A 6,123-nucleotide genomic window follows, 5' to 3' on the forward strand; every position below is an offset into this window, starting at 1 on the left:
TTTTTTTTTTTTTTTTTTTTTTTTTTTTTTTTTTTTTTTTTTTTTTTTTTTTTTTTTGGTTTGATGTTGGAAGGAAGGCAAGGAATCATCACATCTCTAAACTTTTCAGCTTCTTCAATCCTTCCCCTAATTCAAATATGTGATGCCAGGCATGGTGGCGCACGCCTTTAATCCTAGTACTCAGGAGGCAGAGACAGGCAGATTTCTGAGTTCAAGGGCAGCCTGGTTTACAAAGTGAGTTCCAGGACAGCCAGGGCTATAAAGAGACACCCTGTCTCGAAAAACAAAAACAAAAGCAAACAAACAAAAAACAAATAGATGGTTCTCCAACTTCAAGCCGATGGTTGTTTGTAAGTATCTGCATCTGTCTCAGTTAGCTGTTGGTAGGACTTACTAGAGGACAGCCATGCGAGACTTCCATCAGTAAGCACATCAGTGTTAGTGTCAGGCCTTGGAGTGTACACATTAGATTGATCCCAAGTTTGGTCAGCCATTGAAAGAGATTACCTTTTCTTCAGTCTCTTCTCCAGTTTTCTCCCTGCAGTTCTCTTAGACAAGAAGACTTCTAGGTCAGGACTTTTGACTGTGGTTTAGTAACCCTGTCCCTCTGCTTGAGGTCCTGTCTATCAACTAGACGTAGGATCTTTGAGTTTCCTCTCCCCAGTGTTGGGTATTTTGGCTAAGATCTCCATCATTGAGTCCTGAGAGTTTCTCACCTCCTGGGTCTCTAATACTTTCTAGAGGGTGCTCCCTCCTTCCCTGCAAGGCTGCGTATTTCCTTCATCCTCCTGGCCCTCTGGGCTTCTCTCTTGCCCCTCCCCCATACCTGATTCTGTTCTTTTCCCTTCCCCTCTCCTACCCAGGTTTCTTCTTCCTTCTGTCTCCTATGATTATTTTCTTTCTTCTTCTAAGTTGGATTGAAGCTCCCTAGCTTGGGCCTATCTGTTACACTTCTGAAGGTCTGTGGGTTGTATCCTAGGTTTTCTATACTTTTTGTCTAACACCAACTTTTCAATAAGTGCATGCCATACATGACCTTTGAAGTCTGAGTTACCACACTCAGGATGATATTTTCTAGTTCCACCCATTTGCCTGAAAAATTAATGATGTCTTCATTTTTAATACCTGAGTAGTATTCCATTGTCTGAATGAACCTCAATTTCTGTATCCATTCTTGATGCACTTGGAGTCGAGCGTTTATATATATTTTTTATTCTCTTACATACAGACAATCAGGTAGACAAGGGCCATTTATTGAAGGTGGCATCTTTTTTCTCATTGTTGTTTTGTCCACATCACATGTCAAGATTGAAGATGGTGTGAGTAAAATAAATGTGGTAAACAGTAGAGTGCTACAGATAGAAGCTTTGGCAGTGATTACAGACATGTAGAGGATTAGTGGATTCTACTTGTTCTTTTACCCCCCCCCCACTTCACAATCATGATAGATCTATGGAAATTAGGAATTTTTGTGGATCAAATCTATACACCACAAAAGTAACAAGTATCATAAACATTGAAATGTTCATTTATCTTTAACATAAAACACTTCCTAAAAGATTATCTAGGGTTTAAGTAGGTTTTGCAACCCTGAATAATCATATAATCCTTTACATTTCCTTTTTCAAAATGAGGTTCTTATGTGTAAATGTTAATTTGCTAGCAAATTATTTTCATAACATTGTGTAATTAATCTAGAAGTATAGTATTTCTATCACTAAAAGGGCATCAAAACATGCCTAGTAAGGGAAAGTAGCTTTATTTTCAATCATCTTCTTTTTAAAACTTTAAGTTTTAACTAATAGGAATATATAACTATAACAATTATATCTATAATTAAATTACTTCAATTTCAAAACTACATATTAGAACATGTTTGTTTATAGGTATACCTTATGTAAGTCTAAAAATAACTGTGTTATAGAAATAAAACACTAAATAAACTACATCTAAAATTAACATCATTTCAATAAATTAAAATGACTTTAAAAATAAAATTGGCTTACAAATATCAGCTGTTATAGCATATGCAGAGACCCAAGCCAAACATTAGGTAGAAGAAGAGAAGAGCTAAAAATGTCACAGCTACTGGGTCCAAGGAAATGAAAAACAAATGAACAAAACCAAAACAAAACACAGTAAAACAACAACAACAAGAACAAAAACAGAATAAACAATCTGGGCTTCTAAGGGCTCACAGAGACTGAACCAGTGAATGAACAATCAGGGAGCTTGCATGGAAGTAACACAGGCCCTCTCTACTTATGTACAGTTGTGTAGCTAGGTCTTCTTGTGACTCAGAAGAGTTAGAGCAGACACTGTCCCCAATCCTTTTCTTTTACTGGGTTGCCTTATCCAACATTAATACAAGAGGAAATGCCTAATTTTATTGTCCATGATATGCCAAAAATGGTTGACATTCATGGAATGTCTGCCTTTTTCTGAAGAGAAACTAAAGAGGAGTGACAGGTTGAGGAGAGGGGATGTGGAGTGGGGAAGGGGTTTGATTTTGAGGAGGGAGAGTAAACTATCATTGAGATGTAAAAGTAAATGAAAGACTGTACATGATTTTATATAAAAAAGAAATAAAACACTGAAAACTACATGTAATTTAACATTGTATCAATGAGTTAAATGGACTTAAGAAATAAAATTGGTGATCTTCTGCCTGCAACCAGCCATGGGTGCAGAGAGACCCAGAGGACTCTCCACACCACAGGACCCCTAGTACACCCAGGACCTCAGGATCACAGGTGAGCGGAATGCAACATCAGCTCCAAAGAAGCGCGAAGGGTCTTGTGCCAGCAGGAACAGGGACAAAGAAACCCTGCCAGACCAGAGACTGGGATCCTTTCCTGTCTGGCCAGCCCTGCCATCTTCCACCTGAACCCTGTGGAGGCCGCCAAGGTTCCTAGAGTACTCTCCATGCCACAGGACCTTGGGATCACCTCAGGAACATGGGTAAGTGGAACGCAACATCAGCTCCAAAGAATCACAGGGACAAAGAAACCCCACACAACCAGAGACTGGGATCCTTTCTGGTTGTGGCAGCACCACCGTCTTCTGCCTGAACCCAGTCAAGGGCCCCAAGAGGCCCAGAGGATTCTCCATGCCACAGGACCCCTAGTACACCCGGGACCTCGTGATCATTGGAGAGCATGTGGGCAACAGAAGCAACAAAGCTTCTTTGAAAGGGTCCCTTCAGGCTTCATCCTCAGCCAGGAGGCAGAACTGAGACCGAGATCCCTGGACACCTTCCTTGCCTGAGGAGAGTCAGCCTACAGGGAGGGCTGTGACCCCAGGACTCAGGAGGTGGATCAGAGCTCCAGACTTCTGGACATCTGCCCTGCAAGAGGAGAGCTTGCCTGCAGAAAGTGCTCTGACCACTGGAACTCAGGTGGGAGTTGGACTCCCAGGAGTGCTGACAGAGGCTAACAGAATCACAGGAGTATCAAGCTCCAGACAGAGACAGCTTGAACACCAGAGATTACCAGATGGTGAAAGGCAAACGTGAAGAAACTTAAGAACAGAAACCAAGAAAACTGGGCATCATCAGAACCTAATACGCCCACCACAGCGAGTCCTGGATACCCCAACACACCCAAAAAGCAAAACTCAGGTTTAAAATCATATCTCATGAGGTGGTAGAAAATTTTAAGAAGAGCATTAATAACTCACATAAAGAATTAGAGACCATAAAAGGGGCTGTTAGACCCCCACCTCACTCTCTCACTCCTTTGTTCTCCTACCTCTCACTTCCCTCACTCTTTTCTCCTCTCTTCTCTCTCTTTGTCTTCTCCTCTCCTTTACTCTCTCCTCTCTCTTTCTTTCTCTCTATCTTCTCTCTCTCTCTCTCTCTCTCTCTCTCTCTCTCTCTCTCTCTCCCTTCTCTATTTCACCCTGCCTTTCTATAATAAAGGTCTTAAACCATAGAGTATCTCTGATCCATCAAGATCCACTGTGCACTCTGGTCAGTGTTGGGAACCTCTTCCCTTATCCCTTTCTCCCATAACCCCAGGGCTACAGGGTGTTGCCCTGGAGCCCCCAGGTCAGGGGCTGCCACTTGTCTAGCTCTGCTGAGTGGGTCAGAGGCTTGGATTCCCACCCAGGGCTGAGAGGAAAGTGTCAGGCAGCCCTCCCACCCCACAAAGCTGCGTCTACCTGCCCAGGGCAGAGGAACTCTGGCTGGATGTCAGTCTCTATTCCCTTACCCCACTTCCCCAGGGCCCCCCTTTTTTGTTCTCAACAAGAACCCAATATTTTCCTGCTTACAGGATACCCACCTCAGGCACAAAGACAGACACTACATCACAGTAAAAGGCTGGAAAATAATTCTCCAAGAAAATGGCATGAAGAAACAGGCTGGAGTAGCCATTCTAATTTGTAATAAAATTGACTTCCAACTCACAAAGTTATCAAAAAAGACAAGGAGAGTCACTTCATACTCATCAAAGGTACAATCTACGAAGATGAACTCTCAATTCTAAATATCTATGGTCCAAATGCAAGGGTCGCCACTTCCATTAAAGAAACTTTAGTTAAGCTCAAAGCAAACATAGCACCTCACGCAATAATAGCAGGAGACTTCAATACCCCACTTTCACCCATGGAAACAGAAACTAAACAGGGAAAAGTGGGCACTAACAGAAGTTATGAAAAAAATGTATTTAACAGATATCTTCAGATCACTTTATCCTAAAACAAAAGGATATACCTTCTTCTCAGCACCTCATGGTACGGTCTCCAAAAGTGACCATATAATCCATCAAAAAAACAGGCCTCAACAGATACAAAAATATTGAAATTATCCCATGCATACTATCAGATCACCACAGACTAAGGCTGATCTTCAATAACAGAATAAATAATAGAAAGCCAACATTCATGTGGAAACTGAACAGTACTCTACTCAATGATACCTTGGTCAAGGAAGAAAAAAAGAAAGAAATTAAAGCCTCTTTAGAGTTTAATAAAAATGAAGCCAAAACATACCCAAACTTATGGGACACAATGAAAGCAGTCTTAAGAGGAAAACTCATAGCCCTGGGTTCCTCCAACAAAGACACTAGAGAAAGCATACACAAGCAGCTTGAAAGAACACCTAGAAGCTCTAGACCAAAATGAAGCAAATTCACCCAATAGGAGTAGACTGAAGGAAAAATTAAACAGAGTAGAAATCAACCAAGTGGAAACAGAAAGAACTATTCAAACAATCAACCAAACCAGGAGCTGGTTCTTTGAGAAAATCAACAAGATAGATAAACCCTTAGTCAGACTAACTAGAGGGCAGAGGGACAGTATCCTAATGAACAAAATCAGAAATGAAAAAGGAGACATAACAACAGAACCTGAGGAAATCGAAAACATCATCAGATCCTACTACAAAAGGTTATATTCAACAAATCTGGAAAACCTGGATGAAATGGACAAATTCCTAGACAGATACCAGGTACCAAAGTTAAATCAGGATCAGATTAACGATCTTAACAGTCCCATTTCNCCTAAAGAAATAGAAGCAGTAATTAATAGTCTCCCAACCAAAAACAGCCCAGGACCAGATGGGTTTAGTGAAGAGATCTATCAGACCTTCAAAGAAGACCTAATTCCAATTCTCCTCAAACTATTCCACAAAATAGAAACAGAAGATACTCCATCCAATTCGTTCTATGAAGCCACAATTACTCTGATACCTAAACCACACAAAGATCCAACAAGGACGAAGAACTTCAGACTAAATTCCCTTATGAATATCGATGCAAAATACTCATTCAAATTCTCACAAACCGAATACAAGAACTCATCAAAACGATCATCCATCATGACATAGTCGGCTTCATCCCATGGATGCAGGAATGGTTTAATATACGGAAATCTATCAACATAATCCATTATATAAAAAAAACTCAAAGATAAAAATCACATGATCAAGTGAGTTCTTTTGTGATTGGGTTACCTCACTCAGGATGATATCCTCCAGATACATCCATTTGCCTAAGAATTTCATAAATTCGTTGTTTTTAATAGCTAAGTAGTACTCCATTATGTAAATGTACCACATTTTCAGTATTCATTCCTCTGTTGAGGGACATCTAGGTTCTTTCCAGCTTCTGGCTATTATAAATA

This window comes from Mus pahari, chromosome 17 (assembly GCF_900095145.1).
Source record: "Mus pahari chromosome 17, PAHARI_EIJ_v1.1, whole genome shotgun sequence".
Lineage (NCBI taxonomy): Eukaryota > Metazoa > Chordata > Mammalia > Rodentia > Muridae > Mus > Mus pahari.